Source organism: Phaenicophaeus curvirostris, chromosome Z (genome assembly GCF_032191515.1).
Source record: "Phaenicophaeus curvirostris isolate KB17595 chromosome Z, BPBGC_Pcur_1.0, whole genome shotgun sequence".
Taxonomy (NCBI): Eukaryota; Metazoa; Chordata; class Aves; order Cuculiformes; family Cuculidae; genus Phaenicophaeus; species Phaenicophaeus curvirostris.
The window spans coordinates 23,377,273-23,404,797 of NC_091431.1; the positions used below are offsets into that span (position 1 = coordinate 23,377,273).

General features: G+C 46.4%; 1 long non-coding RNA gene across 1 annotated transcript; it reads left to right on the forward strand.

The window, feature by feature from the left end:
• Positions 1-16,997: 16,997 nt before the first annotated feature.
• On the forward strand, positions 16,998-18,301 carry LOC138733475 (uncharacterized). The gene is made up of 3 exons (XR_011339418.1): positions 16,998-17,264; positions 17,634-17,722; positions 18,179-18,301. It is a non-coding gene; the product is annotated as an uncharacterized lncRNA (long non-coding RNA).
• The last annotated feature ends 9,224 nt before the right edge of the window (positions 18,302-27,525 follow it).

The window sequence follows — 27,525 nt, forward strand, 5'->3', positions numbered from 1 at the left end:
CTTAATCTGGAAGTTATTTCTCACTTTTCTCACTACTCTGCACGTCTGACTTGTCTCATCTTAATAGTGATTTGGAAGGAAATTCTTAACTGCCTTCTCAAGATATTCACTGTGGGTTTTGTTATCTCTGTAGGAAGCACTGCTACCAAAGGTGGAAATATGCACACTGCAGGTGAATATGCCAAAGTTGTTACTAAGCCTTCAAAATATCCTCACCATTTTCTATACTATACAGAGTGTCTTTGTGCTATGTCTATTGCTCAGTTTGTCATGTTGTTATCTCTGGGACAAGAAAATGTTTATGGTTAAAGTACTGAAATGGAAAGTTGGGGTACTTTGATCATTTGCTAGCTTGAGCACACGTGTTCTAACTGTTTCAGATGAGTAGTTCTTCTCTTTTTATCTTGCTGTCCCTTTTCTTAAGGTGGGACCCAAGAGTTCTTCCTTCTCACATGAGGTTGTTACATTCTTTGAGTATATAACTAAGTGCTAAAGTGGGAGTGATAAAATCATGTGAGAGAAAAGTACACTTAGAAACTAAAACCATTAGAGGCATCATCTGTATTAAGGATGGGAAGTCTATTTCAGAGTATTTGGCTCTCTACTCTGTCCACTGTTGGAGACAATAAAATATGTTTTCATAAATACATCAACAATAGAAAAAGAGCCAAGGACAATCTCCAACCTTTACTGGATATGCAGGGGAACATTACTATTGAGGATGAGGAAAAGGCTGAAGTGCTTAATGCCTCCTTCATCTCAGTCTGTAATAGTCAGACGAGTTATCCCAAGAGTATTCAGCGCCCTGAGTCGGAAGATAGAATTGGAGAGCAGGATAAACCCCACATAATCTGGGAGGAAGCAGTCAATGACCTGCAGTGCCACTTGGATGCTCACAAGTCTATGCAGCCAGGTGGAATCCACCTGAGAGCACTGAGAGAGGTGGCAGAGGAGCTTGCCAAGCCACTTTCCATCATTTATCAGCAGTCCTGGTTAACAGGGGAGGTCCCAGATGACTGGGGACTTGTCAATATGATGCCCATCTAGAATAAAGGCCAGAAAGGGGTTCTAGGGAGGTACGGGTCTGTCACCTGACGTCAATACTGGGGAAGATTATGGAGAGGTTCATCTTTAGTGCACTCAGCAGGCAAGTACAGGTCAACCTGGGGATCAGGACCAGCCAGCATCGGTTCATGAATGACAGGTCCTGCTTCACCAACTTGATTTCCCTCTATGACTAGGTGACCTGCCTAGTGGATGAGGGAAAAGCTTTGGATGTTATCTACTTAGACTTCAGTAAGGCCTTTGATACTGTCTCCCACAGCATTCTCCTAGAGAAGCTGGACACTCATGGCTTAAGCAGGTGTACTCTGCTGGGTGAAAACCTAGATGGTTGGCTGAGCTCAGAGAGTTGTGGTGAATGGAGTTAAATCAAGTTGGCATATGGTCATAAGTGGTGTTCCCCACAGCTCAGTATTTCGCCCATTTCTGTTTGATATAATTTTCAGTTACCTAGATGAAGGGACCAAGTGCACCCTCAGTAAGTTTGCAGATGAGTCATGTGGGAGTGTTGATCTGCTTGAGGGTAGAAAGGCTCTGCAGAGGGATCCGGACAGGCTGGATTGATGGGGTGAGGCTAATTGCATGACAATTCTACAAGGCCAAGTGACAGGTCCTGCACTTGGGTCACAACAACCCCATGCAGTGCTGCAGGCTTGGGGAAGTATGGCTGCAAAGCTGCCCAGTGGAAAAGGACCTGAGGGTGCTGGTTGACATCTAGCTGAACGTGAACTAGTAGTGTGCCCAGGTGGCCAAGAAGGCCAACAGCATTCCAGCTTCTATCAGAAATTATGCAGTCAGCAGGAGTAATGAAGTGATCACTCCCCTGCACTCAGCACTGGTGAGGCCACACTGTGACTACTGTGTTCAGTTTTGAGCCTTTACTACAATAAGGACATAAAGTTGCTGAGCATGTCCAAAGAAGGGCAACAAAGCTGGTGAAGGGACTGGAGAACAAGTGTTATGAGGAGCAGCTGAGGGGACTGGAGAAAAGGAGGCTGAGGGGAGACTTCATCACTCCCTATAAGTTCCTGAAAGGAGGTTGTAGCAAGGTGGGTGCTGGTCTCTTCCCCAGGTAATAAATGATAGGATGAGAGGAAATGGCTTCATGTTGCACAAGGGAAGGTCTAGACTGGATATTAGAAAAAAAATCTATACCAAAAGAGTGGTCAAGCATTGCAAGAGGCTGCCCAGGGAAGAGGTGGAGTCTCCATTCCTGCTCCTCTTGGGTTTTATGTCTGAGGTTTGAAGCAGCTATTCCTCCACTGGAACCATATGCTGTGTCTGTATGTCATGCAGCATGTATTTCAATACAGCCTTTCTGGGTAATGAATCTACATGAAATGCTTAAGGCCTGAACAGCTGGCAATTAAAAGACAAAAGATATCTACACAGTGCATGTTCTCCTGTCCTATGCCATCTTCTTGATTGGCATGCCTTCTCCAGGATCTTTGAATTTCAAAGCTCTGTGGCCCAGAGAGGCCACAGATGCCTTCCAGATATAGGGTCAAACATTCCTCTCCATCCCAAAGCAAAAGGCAAGGCTGCAGCATTTGGTCACGCAAATGCCATATTCAGCACTCTTCAGATAGGCCTCCATTAGCTACACCAAAGACTCTCAAGCTGCAAGAAAACCAGTAAAGTTTTCTTCAGTTTTCATAAATCTGAAAATTTGGCTGTTCTTGAGACAAGCCCTCCACAAGCGCTTTTATGGAGTTCCTTTTCATTAATGCATTAAGTTAATTCTTGTGTTAAACACTGGTATTCTGGTACAGGCAAGTGTTCCCCACAAGCAGTTTCCTGAATCTGTATTTAGCCCTTGGTCCTCAAAGCTGCAAAGTGCCTCATCTGCAAGGGAAGGCAGGACTGCCAGTAACCAAGGGAGCACGAAGAGCTGTGTCTTGCCCAGAACCCCACTGCTTTACATGGTCTCTGTGCTCAGCTGGCATGGTGAGATTCAGCTCTTCTCCCTCTGGCAGTACCCAGAGTTTACTTTTTCAGCAGCACTCATGCTGCCCATCAATTCAGACGTTCACGGCAAATGCTTCAGCCCAGCTCTGGGGTGCCTGCAGTTTCTAAGCCACACTGCCAGGGTGGCACAGTGCCTGGAGGGAGGTGGGTGTTGGTGCCAGGCAGCCCATGCTGACCCCCTGGATTGTTTGAAGGCAGCAGAAGCGTGATGGCAGGAATCATAGAATTACAGAACTGAGTTGGAAGGGTCCCTAAGGATCATCTAGTTCCACCCCCCTGCAATGGCCATCCCTAGAACTCTTCCAGGGACAGGGCATCCAGAACTTCTTTGGGCAACCTCTTCCACTGCCCCACCACTCTCAGTGTGAACAAATTCTTCCTTATGTCTAGTCTAAATCTGCCCCTCTCCAGTTTACACCCATTGCCCTGAGTCCTAGCACTACCAGCCTTTGTAAACAGTCCCTCCCCAGATTTCCTGCAGGCCCCTTCAGGTACTGGAAGGTTGCTATAGGGTCACCTCAGAGCCTTCTCTTCTCAAGGCTGAATAAGCCCAACTCTCTCAGCCTGGCCTCACAGGGCCCTCTGATCATTTTTGTAGCCCTCCTCTGGACCCATTCCAACAGTTCCGTATTCTGTTTATGTTCAGGATTCCAGAACTGGACACAATGCTCCAGGTGAGGTCTCACAGGAGAGGAATAGAGAGGCAGAATCACCTCCCTTGCCCTGCTGGCCACACTTCTTTTGATGTAGCCCAGGATGCGGTTGGCTTTCTGGGCTGTGAGTGCCCATAGCCAGCTCATGTTGAGGTTCTCATCAATCAGTAGCCGTAAGTCCTTCTCTGTAGGGCAGCTTTCAGTCACTTCAACCCCCATCTTGTAGTGAAACCACAGATTGCCCTGACCCAGGTATAGGACCTTGCACTTGGCCTTGTTGAACCTCATGAGATTCACACAGGCCCACTTTTCCAGTTTGTCCAGGTCCCTCTGGAGGACATCCTGTCCTTCTGGTGTGACAACTTCACCACTCAGCTTAGTTTCATATGCAAACTCACCAAGGGTGCACTCGACCTCACTATCTGTATAATTGACGAAGATATTAAACAGCACTGGTCCCAGTACAGACTCCTGAGGGACACCACTTGTCACAGATCTCCATCTGGACATCAAGCTGTTGACCACTACTCTGAAGATGACCAACCAACCAATTTCTTACCCACCAGGATGCTGTCAGACACCAGATGCTCCTCAAAGGCTGTCGGGAAGCAGTAGGTGCTATTGCCTGGCAACAGATGGGTTCAGTTGCACTGACGCACCCTGTCCCTGCAGTACAGGAGAAAAGTGGCATGGGGACCCTCACCCTAGGACCCCCTCCCACCCTGCATCTCTAGCTTCCACGACCAGCCAAGCAGAAAGGAGATGACTGGTGCTCCTGTCTTAAGAAACTCCTGCCAGTGTCCTCAGGAGTGTTCCTCTGAGAACTGTAGAGTTCCTACATGTAACCTAAGGCTCAACCTCTCCTGCAACCACAAGCAAGTTCGTCACCCACATCCCAGTTATACATGCAGTCAAGGTGATGAGGGTGATCACCCCAGTGCTTTTATCTCCAGTGCCTTGCATATGTAGTAGGCAGCTAGGCCCTCTGCCCCTGCCTCCAGCTCCCCCTGCCCCAGTTATGGCTACTCCAATTTTCTTTAACATTCAAGTACTACCCGTGAACTAATTTGATTCATCTCACCAACAGAAAGAGGTCCTTGACAAGGTAAATTGCCATTAATCATAGGTCAATGACCTGTTAATCAAGACACTTTGAATTTGCAGACATCTCTTTCAGGTCATTCTGTTTCCTCTGGATTGGGCTTGGAGGAGCTTTTCTGTAGTCAGAAGAGGTGAAATTGGAATACCTACAATAATAGACTTCATCTGCTTGAAAAGAGAAGAAAGAAGATTTGGCATTTAACTGCTGCAAAATTAAACAGCAGAAGTGCACTGGTGATAAAAGTCAGACTAGGGAGAATGTGGGTCATCTCTGGAAGGGAACAGAAGACCTAGTTTCCCAGGATATAGAGAAGGCTGATGTACTCAATTATTTTTTTGCCTTCTTCACTGGCAAGGGGTGAAGCTACAAGTTGCAGAAGGCAAAGGCAAGGACTGGGAGAACAAAAAACTGCTTACTGTAGGAGAGGATCAGGTACAAGACTGTCTAAGAAACAAGGAGGTGCATAAGTCCATAGGACTGGATGAGATGCATCCATGGGTCTAAAGAAAACTGGCGGATAAAGTTGTTAAGCCACTATCCATCATATTTGAGAAGAGATGTCAATCCAGCAAAGTTCCCACTGACTGGAAAGGGGGAAATGTAACTCCAATTTTTAAAAGTTTCCTTCTGGAAACTCTGCTGAGGCACATGGAAAATAAGGTGATTGGTGACAGCCAGCATGGCTTCACAAAGGGGAAATAATGCCTGATTAATTTGGTGGTCTGCTACGACGGGGCTACAGTGATGATGGATAAGGGAAGAGTAACTAACATAATCTACCTGAATGTTTGCAAAGCATTCAACACTGCCCCACATGGCACTCTAGTCTCTAAATTGTAGAGACACAGACTTGATGGATGGACCATTCAGTGAATAAGGAATTGGCTGGACAGTTGCACTCAAAGGGTTGTGGTCAACGGCTCAGTGTCTAAGTGGAGACCAGTGATGAGAGGTGTTGCACAGGGCTTGCTATTGAGACCAGTGTTGTTTAATACCTTTGTCAGCAAGATGGACAGTAGGATTAAGGGCACCCTCAGGAAGTTTGCTGATGACACCAAGCTGTGTGTCACAGTCAACACATTGAAGGGAAGGAATGGCATCTAGAGGGACCTTGACAGGCTTGAGAAGTGGGCCTGTGAGAACTTTATGAAGTTCAGCAAGGCCAAGTGCAAGGTCCTGCACCAGGGTCGGTGCAATCCCAAGTACCAATACAGGCTGGACAGAGAATGGATTGAGAGCAGCCCAGAAGAGAAGTACTTAGTGGTGCTGGTGGATGAGAAGCTCGACATGAACCATTAGTATGTGCTTGCAGCCCAGAAAGCCAATCACATCCTGGGCTGCATCCAAAGAATTGTGACCAGCAGGTCAAGGGAGGTGAATCTGCCCCTCTACTCCACTCTCATGAGACCTCACCTGGAGTCCTGTGTTCAGTTCTGGAGTCCTCAGCACAGGAGGAACATGGATCTGTTACAATGAGTCCAGAGGAGGGCCACAAAAATGACCAGAGGACTGAAGCACATCCCACACAAGGACAGGCTGAGAGAGCCAGGCCTGTTTAGCCTAGAGAAGAAAAGACTCTGGGAAAACCTCATAGCAGCCTTTCAGTACTTGCAACAGTTGATCTTCAGGAAAGCAGTGGAGGGGCTCTTTATCAGGAAGTTCAGTGATAGGATGAGGCGTAACAGTTTTAACCTGGAAAAGGGGAGGTTTAGATGAGAAATTGGGTTGAATTTTTTTACTGCAAAAAAACAACAAAGCAACATGCTTTGGTGAAAAGTATCCCTGCCCATGACAGGGGGGTTGGAATTAGATAATCTTTATGGTCCCTTCCAACACAAACCCTTCTATGATTATATGATTTTATCTTTGATACTTTAAATAAGCAGTGATATTGACACAATCCCAGTCTAAAGTTTACTTGTCCATCTAAATTCGTGTTGTCCATAGACAATTACTGGTGGTTTTCCACAAATATGCTACTTTGGTCTCTAGTTTTTTAGTAGGGTTTTCATACCTTAAATTTTTCATTTTTTAGATGTCAAATATGTAGAAGTGTTAAAAAAAAACTTAAAAGGAAGAGATCTACTATTGTGTTTTGAGCTGGGGTTGTTTAGCTTGGAGAAGAGGAGGCTGAGGGGAGACCTCATTGCTCTCTACAACTACCTAAATGGAGGTTGTAGAGAGGAGGGTGCTGGCCTCTTCTCCCAAGTGACAGGGGACAGGACAAGAGGGAATGGCCTCAAGCTCCGCCAGGGGAGATTTAGGCTGGACATTAGGAAAAAATTTTTCAGAGAAAGGGTCACTGGGCACTGGAACAGGCTGCCCAGGGAGGTGGTTGATTCACCTTCCCTGGAGGTGTTTAAGGCACGGGTGGACGAGGTGCTGAGGGGCATAGTTTAGTGATTGATAGGAATGGTTGGACTCGATGATCCAGTGGGTCTCTTCCAACCTGGTGATTCTATGTTTCTATGATTCTATGAGTAATTTCCTCAGGTAATTCTGAAGCTTAGTTTAGGAGCAGGTTACTCCAGAGTATATTTTCAGTGTTTCTTTCTTCTTCTTTTCATATATGGTATAAAGATCAGGACTAAAGAAAGAAGGGTATTAGGAATGAGTCCCTAGTCTGAAATGGTAAAACAGGCTTATATGTGCTGATGATACAATAAAACCAATATGAAACCAAGTTCTCTCTGGAATTTGTCACTTCAGAATTTCTCAGAGCTGTTTCTACATAATATAGTTGATTTTTACTTCATCCATTTTATATTGCATGATAAAAATTCACTTTTTGTTACGTAAGAGTCCTGAAAGACCCTCTCATTGGATCCTGAGATTCAGACTGATCCGCTTTGCCACCTCTCAGAGTACAATTTAGGTGTGACTGGATCCAGGCTTAGCCTGTGACTGTAATGAAGAGTTCAGCCCTTAGGTTCTGCAACAGTGTCAGCTTATTTTCAGCTTGAGCTGGATGCCTATAGAGAAGCACACCCCACAAAATGGTGAAAATCCTTGGCAATTACAATTATCCTTACAATCTAAGATCCATCTCCCACACACGTTCTTCACATGCTGTCCATTAGGCAGCTGGTCCAGTGATGTTTCAGGAACTAGGGGCTTCTTGTTCCGTGTTCGGGTTTCCTCCCTATTTCCCAGTAAGCCACCTTTTTTCTTATCCTTAAGGTTTGCAGCTGGCACAGCTTCATTATCTTCTTGGCTTGACTTCAGCCCTGGGGCCCTTCATCATGTAATTCTGTGCATGTTCATCATTCTGTCTTATCTGTATCAAGGTTCCATGGTCATTCCCTTAACTCCTAGCTTTTGTCCTTGTTATGTTTGCAGAGCAAAGTGTCTTGTACCTCTTCTTTTTCTCTTTTGCTTAGTTATTCTTGCTAGCAAAGAAAGTTCACTTATGCTAAAAACAAAGTTCCCTTACATCAGGCTATCCATTCATGCTAAGCAAATTACATTTTAACTTGATTCTAGGCTGTTAATTTGAACATTGTATAAGCAGACTTGTTTTAATGCCCAGTACTGCTCTTCAGACCTACAGTGGGAAATCAGCTTCCAGTCTCTCACACATGGAAGACCCATAGTGTATCTATTCATAATGGCATATATTTTCTCATGAAATTATACAACTATGATAACAATTACATAATTGAACATCCCACAAATTCTTTGTTTTGTATTTTTTCCTCTGCACAGCTTGAGCATGCTCAGAACCTGGGAACTGAGATGATCTTTGTTAGGATGCTTGCTTGTTTGCACGCTGCTAGGGAATAAATGAATTATTAGCACTGCAAGGAGCATAGAATTACTTTCGCGAACTGAATACCAGTGTTATATAACAAAGAATAACACTATAACCTGGCATTTCACCAGCATTTATTATATAAACAACTCATAATAATAAAAAATAACCATGAAAAGTGTTACTGAGCTCAGCTTTCCTCCTGCTTTTATAGCCCCTCTTATATTCTTCGCTCTCCTGTTCTCACCATCCTAATGCATCCTTACAAAATGATGGGTTTGATGCTGATTCATGCAGCACCCTGCCATGCCGCTTTCTTCTTGGAAAAAAAGGACAACTGCCATTGTGAAGGAAAAAAAAGAGAGCATAAACTTTTGCTTTCTTTTTCTGTAAATATCACCATAATCCTCTTCAAGACTACAAAAGCTGACCCTTTGTCAGCCTTTCCATATTGAGAGGATGGTGAGAGACAATTTTTCGTGTTGCTAAGGAAAAGATAATAATAAGAAATCAGCTTAATTAGCAAAAGGGAAATTTTAGTTAGAATACTAAGGAAAAAAAGAGTCTTCTTTATGGATAAGGTGATGAAATTCAATCCACAAAAGCATGGAATTTTCCCGCTTCAAATTTTTTTTGTTATGTTTGTTGTCATTAATTATTAATGATAGCAATAAGGAATAAATGTCATTTTTATTAATAACAGTAATTAATAACAATAGCAATAACAGACATACATCTATACAGAAGGTCTAACTTTTATTAGCTTTCTTCAGAGCATGTTTTGATTGGGTAATTTCTATAGCCCCGTATTTCTGTATATAACCACATAAGACAGAGTATGTGAGAAGGTTTTCTGCATGCATATGGACTCAGGTTCTCCAGCTACATGATGTTTCAGAAGATATTTAATATGAATCCTGTGCCAGCACAGAGTAGTTTTGAGGTAATACGAGTAATTACAAGCACTATTCCCCATCTTTTTAATAAACCCCTAATAATAATATTGGTTTTGCAGTCACTACGCTTGTTTTAGTCTGCGGTGTCTTTTCTGGCCATTTAGCAGTACTGTTAATGTCTGTCTGATCCATACCTTTTATTGATCACGTGGTACAGGACTCTACCACAGTAAGATTTTTCAAGTAAGATCTCTGGTACTATTACAGAAAAGAAATTTATTACTTTAATGTGACAGGTTGTAAAGTTTCAGTAGTTGTACTAATTCTTCATTTTAGTGTGGATATTCCTTCTTCCCTAAAACCAGGAAGTGCCTTCACTTGGTAGTTTTGGGACAGACTGCTCTCTCCAGCATATGGGATATTCTCTTCCAGCTTCAGTATGAAGAAGCACACAGTCCTTCAGTTCCGAGACCCTTTTTCATCAATGAAAGAAGTCGTTTATCCTCACCTGCTGCAGCTACAAAGGCCTGAAATAGCTAGCATTTTATCTGCTTTAAGGTATTTATTACAAGTTTTTCCTCATAATTTCTATTGATTTATGTAGTTATCCTTGATTCTGCCTATGAAAGCACACCTGATACAAAAGGAGGGACAGTAATTATTTGACTCATGTACCTCACACATCTTCTAAAATAGTGTGCTGTTACATTAGTCACCACATTTCTTTTAGTTCCTCCAGCTTTCTGAGATCAACTCTCAGAAAGATGACGCATTTTTGCACTACCACAGTTAGTGAAGTAGTTTTCTAATGGTGTTTTCATAACGGAAGCTGACTTCCAGAAGAACTCTGAAGTATTAAATATTTGTGTAATCTAAGATTGTTGTCATCTCTTTGTATGGGATGGTTGATGTAATTGTGTGATTACTTGTAGTTATTAATTTCTAACTAGAATTGTGCTGTACGGTATATAAAGTTCTAGGACTAAGCATGAAGGTAGTTGATGAAAAAAGTAGTCCTGGAACTTGGACTTTTTTGAAACATTATCTGTTGTTTCTTGTAGACATAAAAGCTATGTAGACATTAAAAAAGGCTTTGCCTACAATGTCTCAGAAGTTTCATTTGTTTATGAAATTCAGCAGTTCGTGAATGCCTGTCCTTTTCTAGTCTTCTGCTGTCGTGTGTAATTGAATCACTTGTGGTTTTCAATTTTTAATGTAAAACAAAATAAGTATTTACTGTAATGTGCACTGTTTCTGATGCTCCTTAAAAAATGTTGTTACATACAATATTCAAACAAAAATGTTTGGATGGACAGGAATTACAAGCTCTGGCTCAGAACCACAAATATTGTATTTGCTTTACTTCAACCTTCGGTACTCTTGCTCATGGCAGTTGGACATTACTTTGTTAATAAATGCATTGATTCCTATTGCTTCCTAGTGAACAAAGTTTCCATTCAAAGTGGATTAAGGAGGCAAATTCTTATGCCACAGTAAAAAATGAATATATTCCTGTATGCTTTCTTTTCTAGAGTGTACATTTGAAAACTTGGATCCAGAACCACTAAATTCCACAGTTTCTAAAACCTGTGAATCAGCTGTGTTCACACCACCTAATAGAAGGCCAAACAGGGTTGCCACCTAATAGAATCATAAAATCATTTATGATGGAAAAAACCCTTAAGAAAGTTGAGTTCAACCATAAACTTAACACTGCCAGGTAAACAATATCCATAAGCATCAACCTACACATCTACACATCTTCAGGGATGATGATTCAGCCACTTCCCTGGGCAGCCTGTTCCAAAGTTTGACAGCCCTTTCAGAGAAGTTTTTCCTAATATCCAATCTAAACCTCCTGTGGCACAACCTGAGGCCATTTCCTCTCTTCTTATTATTGTTACCTGGGAAAAGAGACTGACACCCACCTCACTGCATACCTCCAGGGATGGTGACACAACCACCTCCCTGGACATCCTGTTCCAGCGCCTGATAACCCTTTCAGTGAAGAAATTTTGCCTAATATCTAATCTGAACCTCTTCTGGCGCAGCTTGAGGCTATTTCCTCTCATCCTATTGCCTATCACTTGGGAGAAGAGACCAACACCCACCTTTCTACAACTTCCTTTCAGGTAGCTGTAGACAGTGACAAGGTCTCCTCTCAGCCTCCTCTTCTCCAGGCTAAACAACCCCAGCTCCCTCAGCTGCTCCTCCTAAGACTTGTTCTCCAGCCCCTTCACCAGCTTTAGACATGCTCCAGAGCCTCCATGTCTTTCATGTAGTGAGGGGCCCAAAACTGAACACAGTATTTGAGGTGCAGCCTCACCAGTACTGAGTACAGGGGCACAATCACCTCCCTGGACCTGCTGGTCATGCCGTTTCTGATCCAAGCCAAGATACTACTGGCCTCTTTGGCCACCTGGGCACACTGCTGGCTCATGTTCAGTCATCTGTCAACCAACACCCCCAGGTCCTTCTCTACCAGGCAGCTTCACAGCCACTCTTTTCCAAGCCTGTAGCACTGCATGGGGTTGTTGTACCAAGTGCAGGACTTCACACTTGGCCTTGTTGAACCTTATACAGTTTGTCTCAGCCCATCGATGCAGCCTGTTCAGATCCCTTTGCAGAGCTTCCCTGTCCTCAAGATCTATCCTTCCACCCAGCTTAGTGTCATCCACAATCTTACTCAGGGTACATTCAATCCCCTCATCCAGATCATCAATAAAGATACTGAACAGAACTGGACCCAGCACTGAGCCCTGGGGAACACCGCCTGTAACTGGCCTCCAACTGGATTTAACTCCATTTACCACAATTCTTTGGACCTGGCCATCCAACCACTTTTTTACCCAGCAGAGAGTGCACCTGTCCAGGCCAGTGGCAGCCAGTTTCTCAAGCAGAATGCTGTGACAAATGGTGTCAAAAGCTTTGCTAAATTGCAGGTTTGCTACATCCACAACCTTTCTCTTGTCCATTAAATGAGTAATCTGCCTGCCTTTCCTAAACCCATGCTGACTGGGCCTGATCCCTGTTTGTTCTGTACATGCTGTGTGATGGCACTCAAGATGATCTGTTCCATAGCCTTCCCCAGAACCAAGGTCAAACTTGGTATAATAGCAAAGTACCACAGCTCAAAGCAATGGTAGAAAAGATGCAAGAAAAGTAAAAATGGAAGTAGTTGTGGAAAGCACAGAACTTGTAAACCTGTTACATTTTGAAAGCCAAGTTTTTCTAATTTTACTCCAAAATGTAGGGAAAAAAACCAAAATCAAAACCTATCAATCCATAAAAAATCATAGAATCATAGAATAACCAGGTTGGAAGAGACCCACCGGATCATCGAGTCCAACCATTCCTATCAAACACTAAACCATGTCCTGAGCACCTCGTCCACCTGTGCCTTAAACACCTCCAGGGAAGGTGACTCAACCACCTCCCTGGGCAGCCTGTTCCAGTGCCCAATGACCCTTTCTCTGAAAAATTTTTTCCTAATGTCCAGCCTAAACCTCCCCTGGCGGAGCTTGAGGCCATTCCCTTTTGTCCTGTCCCCCTGTTCTCTTGGGAGAAGAGGCCAGCACCCTCCTCTCTACAACCTCCTTTCAGGTAGTTATAGAGAGCAGTGAGGTCACCCCTCAGCCTCCTCTTCTCCAAGCTAAACAACCCCAGCTCTCTCAGCCGCTCCTCATAAGGCCTGTTCTCCAGCCCCCTCACCAGCTTTGTTGCTCTTCTCTGGACTCGTTCCAGAGCCTCAACATCCTTCTTGTGGTGAGGGGCCCAGAACTGAACACAGGATTCGAGGAGCGGTCTCACCAGTACTGAGTACAGAGGGAGAATAACCTCCCTGGACCTGCTGGTCATACCGTTTCTGATCCAAGCCAAGATGCTATTGGCCTTCTTGGCCACCTGGGCACACTGCTGGCTCATGTTCAGTCGGCTGTCAACCAACACCCCCAGGTCCCTCTCCTCCAGGCAGCTTTCTAGACAGACTTCTCCTAGTCTGTAGCACTGCACAGGGTTGTTGTGCCCCAAATGCAGGACCCGGCATTTGGCCTTGTTAAACCTCATGCCATTGGTCTCAGCCCAGTGGTCCAGCCTGTTCAGATCCCTTTGCAGAGCCTCCCGACCCTCCAGCAGATCCACACTTCCACCCAGCTTAATGTCGTCCGCAAACTTGCGAAGGTTTAAACCTTCCACTGACCTAGGATCGCTTTGGGAGCTCTGTATGGTCTGGTAGTCACCAAATGGCCATGATACTCATGATCATACGTGGTGCACCCGAAGTCCACAAGTCTGATGTCTGCTTTTCTCAGTCTGTGTTCCTTGTGTTCCTGAAATGAAAGGTGATGGGTTGCAAGTGTTCAAATAAACACAGAGGATGGCTCAGGAGGAAGAGGACAGCAACTTACCAGTTTGGGGTTGTACTCTTCTACGTAGTCAGACGTCACAAATACAGTATTGTCTGGCTTCAGATCTGCATGTGTCAACCTGTTCATATGCAAAACTGCAAGAGAAATCATACAGTTAGTGGGTTCTGCAAAGAAACTTTAACAGATAAAGCAAAGAAGGAACATACTTATAGTTGACAGCGGTGCAGATCTGATAGGCCATGTGTCGAATGTCATCCAGGCTAAATGGCAAGAAGCCGTTGTCTCTCATAAAATCGTAAGTGCTGAGCCCCAGGAGCTCAAAAACAATGCAGATGTGTCCGTGGTACTCAAACCATTCCAGCATCTGCACACAGTGACTGCAAAAGCAGGAAAACACATGCACTGAAACAGCGAGTTGTGCAGTGCCCCTACGTACGCTGTTCGTTACAGAAAGCGTCGCTGAAGAAGTCTTCAAGCCAGAACACAGCACAGTCGGCTTTGTGTGCTTACTAGGCATTGCTGGGGTCTGATGCTTTCAAATCTTCCAGCACTTGTATTTCATCATGAGCTCTTTCAGAGGGACAATCGATGTTTTTTGCTGTTTTCACTGCTACATATTTGCCTTCCCTGAAAAGACAGGTTTTAACAGAGCTTAGAACAATGAGTACTTTTAACTCTGACCCGAGTAATTATCACCCCATCTGCCCTGTTCCTAACAATGGAAACCTTCTGGGAAAAGGGCACACTGACTTCATACAATCCAGAGTCCTCTATGCACCAACACAACTGGATCTTTAGATTTTGAGAACACAGGGCCCAAGACTGCCCAATGGTACTATTGGTGCCCGATAAGTACTATCACTGAAGATTGCAGCTGCATCCCACGCTCTCTCCCAGGCCACATTTCCCCTTCAGCCCTGACCTCTACCCGGCTGGGCTGCGCCTGCAGAAGACGAAGCCTTCGCCTCATCCACCAGCCCTGCACAGTCCTCGTGTCTCGGGGCTGCTTTTAGCAGCGCGAACCAACGTACACTTCTGTTTGGCGACTCTGTCATCCTTAGAGGAAAAGAGAGAGCAGCACAAAGGAAGCAAAGAGAAAGCAATTCCCAAACTACACACTGAGAGTCTCAGTAAGAAAAAAGACAGGAACTGATAAAATCAGTGGGAAACTGCCATCGTACTTAGTGCCGCGGAGCCAGAGCAATGCGCAGCATCCCGGCTCTGGAAGGCAGCACACAACCAAAGAAGATTTTCAGGTGGTTTCTCCTTCCTCACTTCCCAGGCAGGGCCTCCCTAAAACCGCCCTGCACAGGGTGCTGCAGCAGGCAGTCGCCTTTCAGAGGCAGCAGCCCAGGGAACGCCGTTCTCCTCTGGCTCGGGCCTCTGCTCCAGTCTCTGGCTGCTGGGGATATTCCCAGACTGCAACCATGTTGGGCACTTGGAACAACAGATACGTGCATGCCTTGGCTGCTCCTGCTTTCCTCAGAAGGATCTACGAGCCCAGAGCGTGATTTCCCCTTGTGATCCCCTTCAGGGTTTTGCTCCGGCACTGGCTTTCCCACCTAATCAAGACTGAGCCGCTCTGTCCCGACGTGGCTGACTCCGAGATGTGCGTGTGTGCAGCTGCGGAATCATATCTGGATGGTCCAAGACCTTCCCAGTGGAAAAGGAAGCCATGTGGGAAGCAGGCAATGAGGGAGCTGCAGTTTAGCAGCTAGCATGGCTGGTTTTCCGCTATCTGGCATCACCGGTGGGGTGAAGAGCGGGTTGGGATGATGCCGCACGTGGGCCGGGATGAAGCGGCACCTAAAGGACCAGCGGAATCCTGGCGGGACCCTGCTGGCAGGTCCCAGCTGAGCTGACAGGGCAGCGTTGCCAGGCTACCGGGGGCCACACAATATTCAACGGGCGAGGGGCTGGCAGCTTTCTCCCCTTGCTGCTGCTGCCAGCAAAGCCCATGAGCGCTTCCAGGTGCTGACGGAGCCCCAGCCGGCCTTCAGCATGGATTTGGGACAGGAGGATTCCCGAGACAGCAGGGAGATGCAGTGAGTGCTGGCAAGGGGCTCTTGAGGGGATCTGGTAACACCGGGATGGGGACTCTGGGCTGTACCTGTACCGTCTCGGGGGCCTCGCACATCGCATATCCCCTCATTCCCAGCGCGTGTGCCCGTCCCGGTGCAGCTGATCCCAATTTGCCCTCCTCACCCCCGCTTACTCCTCCAGATGCATCAACGTCAGAGCTGAATTCCAGGCAGAGCTGCCGGCTCTCCAGGGAAGATCAGACGTGCAGAAGGATGAGGAGGGAGCAACGCTGGTTTGGAAGCCCTGGGGGGACATCGAATCCAGCCTGGATAAACAGCACAGAGGTTTCCTTAAGAGTTTTTTCCCCAAGCCCATCCTCAGATGCAAGTCTTCCACATCCCCACCTTTCCGCAGCAGCTCTGGACACCTGTGGCTTCTCTCCCGTCTTCCCCTGAGCCCCATCCAACTCAGCAGCTTTAGAGGGAAGGTGGCTCCCTTTGGGAAGAGCAGGGAATAAATCAGCTCCCTGGTGCCATTCAGAGCCATCCCATCCCACCTGCAGCAGCCCTGGAATCGGGCAGATTTCTCCCTGGCATTGTCAGTCCCAAAGCTTTTGCTAAGGCAGAGACAGCCATTCCCAGAGAGCTGGCACAGGGGGCTTTTCCCTGCCACATTGCATCCTCCCCAGTCCTTCCACAGCCTGGTTCCGCTTTCCCTCTGCCATTATCCCAGTTTTTCCTGGCAGCACCTGACTTCCTGTGGTTTCCCTCTCGTTTGCAGTCACAGAGCTACTCAGCATGGCCTACGCTGGTGTAGTGCCAGCGGGAAGAGGGAACATGGAGCTGGCATTGCACTGCCTGCACCAAACGCAGGGCAACATCCCGGTAAGCAGACAGCTTTGGAACGCTGGGAATGAAGGAGCTGCCTTGTTTGGGCAGTGCCACAGTCCAGAGAAATGCCCCATGCTTGGCAAGTCCAACATCCCTGGGCGCCCCGTGCTGAGCCAACACCTCCAGCCTGGCACCGGTGGAGCGGATTCTCTCTTCTTTAACAATACTTGGATGGAGTGGAGGGCTCGGTGTTTGCCGCGGGCGTGAGTCCCAAGTGACTCCGGCAGAGAGGAAACTTCTCCCACAGCTGCTGGCAGTGGGATGCTGCTGCTCAGTCCCTAAGGATCTCCCCAGGTTCGATTGCCTTAAGCGGTCGGAGGAAATGCTTCCCTAGACTTTGGCAGGACGAGGTGATCCCGAAGCGCTGTTCCTGAGCACAGACCAGCCGGAAGTGCTGAAGGAGCACCACGGCTGGAAGCAGGTATTCCCCTCTTTGCTCCTTTTGGAATCTAAGCATTTTCCCTTCAAATCTTGCAGGACGCAAAGGAATTGCTGTGCTCCGGAGGGCCTGGGAAGCTGGAATCCCACCCCCTGGCTGATTATCATTACACAGGTAAATTGCGATAGAGCCTGTGCCTCCACCTGGAATGCTGGTGGATGCGGCAGTTCCCTGTTTGCATCCCTATCGGAAGCACTGAACATGCAAAAAACGATCTGCACTCTTTGAGGCTAGAAAAGCCGCAGGAAAGCACTCCGCCTTTACGGATACAGAGCTTTCTGGCCATGGGAAACGTCCCATCCTTGTGGGTCAGCCAGTGCTTTCCGTGCCACTGCCCAGCAGGGACTCCCAATGGGAGAAGCGCTCGGGAACCAGCCCAAATCCTGCACGTGCTGGGTTGCTCCATTCCGACGCAGGAGAGAACCCAGCCCAGGAGGAATGGGGTCCCTGTCATTGAGCTGATCCTTTCCTGTTTATTGCCAGGCATGGACACTTGGACAGCGGAAGAGGAGCGGCTGTTCCGGAGGGCTTTCTCCAGATACAGGAAGGATTTCTACCGCATCCAGAGGAAGGTAAAGCTGTTGCACCTGGGCGAATCTCGCACTGCTAGCGGGGACAGCGTTAGCCCTGCAAGTCTGGTTTGGTGGTGGCAGTGGGAATGCGGGTCTGTAAGGAGCAAGCACCGGTTTCCAATGCGGAAAATCCACTGCCCCAAGACATCATCTGTGTAATGCTGACTGGATAATTAATGTCTCCGATACAAAATGCCAGAGAGGTTAAAACTACAATGGAAGGTTACGCTGACCACCTGCGTGTGTTCTGCCCTTCCCACCCTTCCTTAGAGCCTTTTCTGGATGGGAAGATTTGTTCTCTCTCCGATGTCATCCCTATGGACATCAGGCTGTCCGCAGCACGTTTTATTGGGTTCCCTGGAGAGAACGGGGGAACTGGGTGGGAATGTCTCAGCTGTGTGGAAGGTTGAACTGCAGTGTATCTGTGATGGACGGGCACCGTGTTTCTCCCAACAGGTTCGGACCAAGTCCTTAGCCCAGTGTGTGGAGTATTACTACACCTGGAAGAAGAAGGTGGTCTTTGACCGCCTCCGTGCCAAAGCGAAAGCACAGCTGCGTAGGAGGGAGCGAGATCAGCTGGAACACACTGAGGAGAAGGTGGGGAAGCCACTGGGGATTTGTGGGAGGTGCTGCTCCACAGGGAAGATATTTCCCTATTCTCCTGGAAGAGCACAGTGGGTACTGCCTGAAACGGGGTAAGTCTGGAATGACAGAGACACATTCCCAGTTAGCACCGTGGCCGTGGGCTGCTCCTGGTGCCGGTGTCTGCTCCCAAGTGCCGGCTCCCCCCCTGCCTAGAGAACAGAATTCCTAACCACTTCCTAATCATCCTGCTCATGCTCAGCTAAGTGCTGGTGAACCTCAGGGTTTTCCACCCCATCCCAGCGCTCTGTAAGAGGAGCTGCTGCTGCCATGGCACTGCATGGGCATTGCTGGAACGTCCATTGCCACAAAAAGGGAACTGGGGGCACAGGAATATTGATTTTACGGGACAAAGTGGGTTGCTGTGTCACTGCCATGCTTCTGATTTCAAAACTTTGGGGCTGATGGTGGTAATGTGGGGAGGGAAGCGCTCTTCCACGTGGGGCGGTGTAAAGTAGCCTCGGGTTTGCCATCAAGGGCTGGGTTTGCCTCCATCCTCAGAGCTGAATTTAAGCAGATTTGGGCTGCTCAGCATTGGAAGGAGTTCACCAGACTTGGGCTGCTCGGTTTTCCTGGGCAATGGAACGCATCCAGCTCACCCCAGCCACTCGGAGACAGCTCAGGCTGGTTCTGAGTCCGGCTCAGTATTAGGAGGAGGAATTGATCTGGGCTCTCTGTCTTTTAGGCTGTTGGCAGCATCGGGAAGCACTGGAGAGAGGCAACGGAGAGCACAGGCATCCCCTCCAGTGATCCCAGCAAGCCTGCATCCCGTGAAGAAAGTGGAGGTGCTCCCCATGGTTTTCCATGCCCGGAGTGTGGAAGGTAGAATTCATCTTCCTTCTGGAAGCTGTGTACTTGGCTTGGGCCAAAGGAGATTTCCCCCTCCTAAGCAAACTGTGGGCAAGGGAGAAGCAGGGCCCTTGAGAATCACCCCTGTCCCTTTGGAATTTCTAATCCTTTCCAGTGCAAACACCCGCTTTGGTTAACCATCCTCTGCTGGGGATACGGCAGAACGAAGGGATGAAACACTTGCACTGCCCATCACAAAAGCCTCAGAAAAGGCAATGACAGAGCTCTGTTTAGTGGCATTTTTTGGATGAAAGAAACTCCTCTTTCTTCTCCCACTTCTAGGGTGTTTCCCAAGAGAAATGGCTGCAACTCCCACATGAAGATTCATCGCCTGGAGGAGGACCTGGATTACCTGCAGAAGACCCTCTGGCTGCTGAAGCGCTCAAAACCAGAGCCGAAGACAGAGGAAAGCAGGCTGAAGACAGAGGAAAGCAGGGAAACTCCGGCTCGCCAGCAGCACTGAGGTCAGCTTCCTGCATTCCCTGCTATCCGGGAAGATGTTGAGCCTCAGGGAGGGTTAATGCCACCAAGTTGTTTTGGCACTTCCATCCAATCTAACAGCATCTTTTTCTTTACAGCGATGCCGGAAAAACTGGGTAGAAATGTGTTTGGATCTTCTTTCCTGAGCTCATTAAAGAAGAATGTTCTTTCTCTTACTCTGTGTGTTTAAAGCTTGTTTGGGTTTTTGTAGCACGTTGTGGGTGGTGTGGGATTTGTTGGGAATAAATGGCACGTTCTGAACTCTGAAGGTGTGTGTGCTACTTGAATCACGGAATACTTTAGGCTGGCATAGACCTTTAGGATCATCGAGGCTAACCCTAAATCCAGGGCGGACAATCCTGCCACTAAACCACAGCCCTAAGTGCCCCGTCGAGGGACAGGGCCTCCACCACTTCCCTAGGAAGCCCCTTCCAGTGCCTGACAACCTCTCTATCAAGGAATTTTTCCCCGTGTCCAGTCTAAACCTCCCCTGGCACATCTGGAGGCCATTCCCTCTCATCCTAGGGCTTCTTCCTTGTGAGATGAACTCCCCTCCCGCCTGGCTCACACCTCTTGGCCAGAGCTGCACAGTACGATGGGGACTCCCCTCCGCCTCCTTCACTCCAGACGGAGACCTCCAGCTCCCTCAGCTCCTTCCCTTCTGCTCCAGCCCCCGCCAGACACTGACTTCATACAATCCAGAGTCCTCTATGCACCAACACAACTGAATCTTTAGATTCAGCTCAGTGTCGTCTGCAAACTTGCTAAGGGTGCACTCGATGCCTTCATCCAGGTCATTGGTAAAGACATAGAACAGGGCTGGACCCAGCACTGAGCCCTGGGGAACCCCACTTGTCAGTGGCCTCCAGCTGGATTTCACACCATTTCCCACCACTCTCTGGGCCCGGCCATCCAACCAGTTTTCCATCCAGGAGAGTGTGCGCCTGTCCAGCCCAGAGGCTGACAGGTTCTCAAGCAGAATGCTGTGAGAAACTGTGTCAAAGGCTTTACTGAAGTCCAGGAGGATACATCCACAGCCTTTCCCTCATCCAGCAGCCGAGTCACTTTGTCATAGAAGGTGATCAGGTTAGTTTGGCAAGACCTGCCTTTTGTGAACCCGTGTTGACTGGGCCTGATCACCCGGTTCTCCTGCGTGTGCTTCATGATAGCACTCAAGATCACCTGCTCCGTGACTTTCCCTGGCACTGAGGTCAGACTGAGAGGCCTGTAGTTTCCTGGGTCCTCCCTGCGACCCTTCTTGTAGATGGGCACAACATCAGCCAGCCTCCAGTCCAGTGGGACTTCCCCAGTCTTCCAGGACTGTTGGAAGATGATGGAAAGGGGTTTGGCCAGCACATCCGCCAGCTCCTTCAATACCCTTGGATGAATCCCATCCAGCCCCATAGACTTGTGGGTGTCTAGTCGGGCTAGCCAGGCTCTGACCACCTCCTCTTGGATCACGGGAGCCTCATTTTGCTCCTCTAGCTCCTGGGTTTGTGCACAGACGGAACAACTTTCTTTACAATTACAGACTGAGGCAAAGAAGGCATTAAGTACCTCAGCCTTTTCCTCATCCCCTGTCACTGTTGTTCCTTCTGTGTCCAATAGGGACTGTATGGTCTCCCTAGTCCTCCTTTGATTATTTATGTATTTATAGAAGGATTTTTTGTTATCTTTCACAGACTTTGCCAATCTGATTTCTAGTTGATCCTTAGCCCTTCTGATTTTTTCTCTACACAATCTCACTTCCCTCCTGTAGTCCACCCAAGAGGCCTGTCCCCTCTTCCAGAGCCCATAAACATTTCTCTTCTTCTTGATATCACTCAAGATCTGTCTGTTCAACCAAGCTGGTTTTCTCCCCCGCCGTCTTTTTTTCCGGAACATGGGGATGGTTTTCTCCTGAGCTGCTAGGATTTCCTTTTTGAAGAGCTCCCAGCCCTCATGGGCTCCCTTGCCCTTAAGTACTGTCTCCCATGAGACTTTGCCAACCAGCCTTCTGAAGAGTTCAGTCTGCCTTCTGGAAATTTAATGCTACTGTCCTACTAACCACCCTCTTCACTTCACCTAGAACAGAAAACCCTATCATCTCATGATCACTTTGTCCTAGGCGTCCACCTACTGCCACATCCCGCACAAGGCCTTCTCTGTTCACAAACAGCAGGTCCAGGAGGGCACCCTCCCTTGTTGGTTCATTCACCAGCTGTGCAAGGAAGTTGTCTTCCACGCACTCCAGGAACCTCCTAGACTGCTTCCTTTCTGCTGTGTTGTACACCCAGCAGATATCAGGGAGATTGAAGTCTCCCACAAGAACGAGAGGCATCGATTTTTGAGATTAACCCCAGCTGTTTATAGAAGAGCTCATCAGCTGCTTCTCCTTGGCTGGGTGGTCTGTAACAGACTCCCATCACAAAATCTACCTTCTGGTGGGCTCCTCTGATTTTAACCCACAGGCACTCAATCTCCTCATCGCCACAATCCATCTCAACGGTGTCCAAGTCCTCCCTTACAAAGAGGGCTACCCCGCCTCCTCTCCTACCCTTCCTATCCCGCCTGAAGAGTTTGTACCCCACCATAGCTGCACTCCAATCATATGAGTCGTCCCACCATGTTTCCGTGATGGCAACGACATCATAGGCTCCTTGCCCTACGACAGCTTCCAGCTCTTCCTTCTTATTCCCCATGCTGCGTGCATTGGTGTAAATGCACTTCAGCTGAGCCTTCAGCCCTCTTAGAGGGAACAGAGTTCATTCCCAGTTGCCTGGTAACTGGAGTAGCTAGCGCCAGAGTGCCCGTATCTCCCTTAGCACCCTGAGGTGTGTTCTCCCCCACTTTCTGTGTGGTGAGGTACTGGTGGTCCACACAGAATCACACAGAATCACAGAATAACCAGGTTGGAAGAGACCCACCGGATCACCGAGTCCAACCGTTCCTACCAAACACTAAACCATATCCCTCAGCACCTCGTCCACCCGTGCCTTAAACACCTCCAGGGAAGGTGACTCAACCACCTCCCTGGGCAGCCTGTTCCAGTGCCCAATGACCCTTTCTGTAAAGAATTTTTTCCTAACGTCTAGCCTAAACCTCCCCTGGCGGAGCTTGAGGCCATTCCCTCTTGTCCTGTCCCCCGTCACTTGGGAGAAGAGGCCAGCACCCTCCTCTCTACAATGTCCTTTCAGGTAGTTGTAGAGAGCAATGAGGTCACCCCTCAGCCTCCTCTTCTCCAGGCTAAACAACCCCAGCTCTCTCAGCCGCTCCTCATAAGGCCTGTTCTCCAGCCCTTTCACCAGCTTTGTTGCTCTTCTCTGGACTCTCTCCAGAGCCTCAACATCCTTCTTGTGGTGAGGGGCCCAGAACTGAACACAGTATTCGAGGAGCGGTCTCACCAGTGCCGAGTACAGAGGGAGGATAACCTCCCTGGACCTGCTGGTCACGCCGTTTCTGATACAAGCCAAGATGCTATTGGCCTTCTTGGCCACCTGGGCACACTGCTGGCTCATATTCAGTCGGCTGTCAACCAACACCCCCAGGTCCCTCTCCTCCAGGCAGTGACACCAGCACACCCTCTCCGAATCACCATTGCCCCACGTCCAGGCTCGTTCCTGTCTAGCCTGGGCTCAACCCCCTCCCCCTTCACATCTAGTTTAAAGCTCGATTTATGAGCTTAGCTATGTTTCTAGCAAGGGCTTTAGTCCCCCTAGGAGACACACGTGTCCCATCCTTAGCAAGAAAGCCTGGGGGTGCATGAGCCACCCCATGATCAAAGAAGCCAAAGCCCCTCTCCTCGCACCAGGCTCAGAGCCAGGCATTAATCGAATTCTTCTTCCTGACTTCCCGCTCCTCTCTAGCCTTGGGATGGAGCAGAATACTATTTGTGCCCCAGATCCCTCCATCATTTTCCCAATGGCCATTCTTGATAGTTTTGGTCTTTTTGTTTACTAGATCATCGTTACCAGTTCGGACTACTATCAGAGGATACTAGTCTGTCTCGTGGACCAGGGAAGGAAGCTTTGTAGCTACCTCCTTCACTGATGCCCCCGTAAGCAGCAGACCTCTCTGTGGAGCGGGTCCAGTCTGCAAATAGGCCCCTCCGTTCCTTTTAGGAGGGAGTCCCCTACAACAACCACCCTCCTCTTCTTCTTGATGGAGGATGTTTTTATCTTTTTCTGAGGATACTGCGGCCTAGGGAAGGATTCTAGGCTGTGGGAGCCATCATCCGCATCCTCAGGGTTGGATTCCACCCGCAGCACCTGGTACTTGTTCACCAGGGGGATCTGGGGTTTTGGTGTCTGGGTGAGGGGAGCAGGTTTCCTTCATCTGGCAGGAACTTGCTGCCATTCCCCATCTCTTGTAACCCCAACCTTGCAGTTTGCAGGTGGATGGTGTTTGGATGCACCAGCTCCAGCAGGCTGCTGAGTTAGTGAGAGCACACTACTCCACTGGTCTATCTCCCACAAGACAAAAGCTAAGCTAAACACAGAAATACCTCCCAACAACATACACCTTGTTCAGTTTCCCCAAATCAACTGTCTTTTAAAATCAGAACTACTCTTAGTTCTTAGAGCTTTTTTAAACAGCTGTTTTCTGGGTGGTCAAGACCATAAGCAAAACTGTATTATATGTATTGCTTTACTCTTTTGTGTACCAGTTATTATAGACAAAACAAAGTCTTTTTGGAAACTAAGACATTATGCAATATTTGGTCAAGTTGCTCATGTGGCTTTGACTGATGTTAAAAAGAATCGCTATTCTTAGCTCAACTTGCTGAGGTCAATGCTATCAAATTTGCTTAGAAAATTTAGGGTGTTTCTGGAGAAGCAACTGGCAAAGCTTCTCTGGAGTCAGTTCTCAAAAAGGTAGTTTTAGCAGAGAAATCTTTAGTTTTGACCTTTGTGGTTTTCACAGTTCTGGATCATAAAGTATTAATAATATCTTGATATTGTGATTTTTATAGCTGAACAAATAGAAAGCAAAGAAGTCTCTTTCTGTTATTGTACCTGAAGCTGTTATGATGGAAAGTTACAGAGTGTGCTATTACAGTCTGTATTTAATCTGTAGTTGCACAGTGTTACTCTAATTAGCATTTACTATTTAGAGGAATTTTTTGTAGTTGCTGGACCCATGGAACACTTGTAATACTTCCAAGTCACAGTTGTGTTTTGGACTGGGAAGCTCCTTTGTGAATTTACATGATTGGAAGTGGACAAAAGCAAGGTAGATGCAATTTCTTTGCTTTGCAAATGAAGTACAATGCAGTACATACTCAATTAAAGAGAACAAAAGTAGCTTTAATCTTCCAGTGTGTGTTCTGACAAAAGATAAGGGAAAAATGGCAATCTTTTTATAGCCTGTTTAGATAAAAAGGGAGCATTTCAGTTATCAAAAGATTTTCTAAGTTATATGCAATTTGTAAAACCTGAATATTTCAAGATTATAACAAGATCCTATATTTTTCTCATTCTTTTAGAAAGCAACTGAATTTATTGTTCATCCTCACCATCACTCTGGAGATGTATTTATCACTGGTGCCACAGACAATATTCAGGTATGTAATCGCTTTTACTTATAAATTTCATTCAGTATACGATAGGTTAAAGTTAACAGCAGTAATTATAACATGGTAGCACAATCCAGTAATGACACATATTAGCAAAAATGTTCATGTATGAAAACTGTCACATAAAAATTTCCTCATAACTATGTAATGACAAAATATTTTCTTAAGTTAAAACATTTTTCATACTTGTCCCACTGTTTCATTAATGGTTGCCGTGCTTATCACAATATTTTTCTCAATTAAACACAAACACAGTTACTAGCATGAAGCATTTTCTCTAAGATAAAGAATCAGCAGTTTGCTGGCTCAGAGCCTTCCTCAAAAACTTGAGTTTGGCCCTGTGCAGTCTGTCACTGTCACAGGCCACCTGTAGGCACTTCCTTTCATCTGTGCAGGTTCATTTAAAGACCTGCAAGCAGATCGGCTGCTTCTCCTTCTTGTTGATACCTGATAAAGACTGAGTATCTTGAAATGAAACTGAGAACTGTTTGCTGCTCCATTAAGGTTACTCTTGAGAACAGCACTATTAAAGTAGAAACTATAGCCTCCTCAAGGTACATGAGTCCTCTTAAAGCATGTGCAGGTGAACGGCAGAAACAACACTTGTTATTTTTCAGTTACTGGTGAGTAGCAACTTTTCTCATATGATTTTACCACTAGGCTCTGTGTCATAAGAAATGTGTTCATCAGGGAGAAGTAAATAATCATTTAAAGCCTGTATTTGGCTTTATACTAAACAAGGGTTGCATTGTTTGTGGTTAAATTTTATCTTGAGAAGATTCCTTACCTGGCAAACAAATGGCTCTCGGAATTTGTCATACGTGCTAATTTTAGAGGCATAGAAATATTGACATATTGTGCAATTATCTTTTCAGATGCTGGAATTTATAGCAAGGTTTGCCAACTTAGATACTGTATGTAAGTATTCCAAGTATGCCATGTCTTAATGCACAAATGGTTCGAGCTTGTATTGTATTGAATAAAAAAGATGAAAAACATGGTACTTCATGGTATACATTCTTCTTAGATGTAGGATTCTTGAAAAGTGAAAGGTTTGAATGCATCACAGTTATAGGAGAATGATGAAGGGAGACATCTAGAGGTATAAAAATACTGTGCTCTGCAGAATATTCCTCACATGGGACAGCATAAAAAAGACTTTTTATTTGGACTAATATAAAACACTTTTGTAAATCTGAATTTTGAAACACTCCTTGCTGCAACTAGAAATAACAGTGACAGAAAATGTATTGAAAACGTTTTGGTTGTTTTTTTTTTAAAAAAAGGGAAAATGCAAATTATTATTTCTAAACTATAAACCTTCACATCATTATTAGTCACCTAGCTGTAAAAAATATTGCATAGAATTTACACTTAATAGTAGAAATACTAAAATCAGGTTTTATTTTTGATTATCATCTTTGTAAGACAGAAGCCTGGGACATAATTACTAATTCTTCTTTCTTGTTTTTGGTCCTTCTTAGGGAAGAGTGGTAGAGATGTCAGAAAAACTGGCTCTACTTAGAAAGTACCTTTAATGCTCCTGTTATTCAAAAACATCTTCCTGGCAAGGCAATAATGTTCTCACATATGAATATGTCTTGGCAGAAAAAAACCCCAAAACAAAACCACAACAAAAACCATGGCTTCAATTGTTCACATTGCAATTTTCTAAAAATTGCGTATGCGTTGAGGCAGTTCCCACTCTTTTTTTTAAACATGGTATCAACTTCTTTAGAAGAAAGTGCAGGAGAAGGCAAGCTGACTTTTTTTCTCTTCTACTGATTGGTTGTTAATAATTAAATGCTATTCATTGCTCTCATTGTTAATATTTGTGACATGCCTGTGTTATTAAGGGAAGAAATACCTGTCCTTCTCCCTCACTCAGCCCTATTTTGGAAGTGATAAAGGACTTGGGTCATTTCTAATTTGTAGGAAGGAGCTTTAATTCTGCTGTATATCTGCTTGGAGTTTCAGGATCATAATAAATTTGCTGCATCTATCTGTGTGTTTGACAGTGCTGTCCCCAGAATTGAACTGCTGTGTAAGAAATTTGGAGCTTCATTGTCATGCATGTGTTCACTGCCTCACAAGACACTTTTTCTTGCTGTCTGCAGCTCATTAACACGTCGTCTAAAGTGACAGAAATTTCACTGTTCCATCTGATATCTTTTCCACTTTAATTTAAAAACACACAAAACCTCCCATGTAGTGCAAAAACATGCTAAAAGAGAATGAGAGGCCTAACTTAAAGAAGAAATAACTGAATTTATTGTCT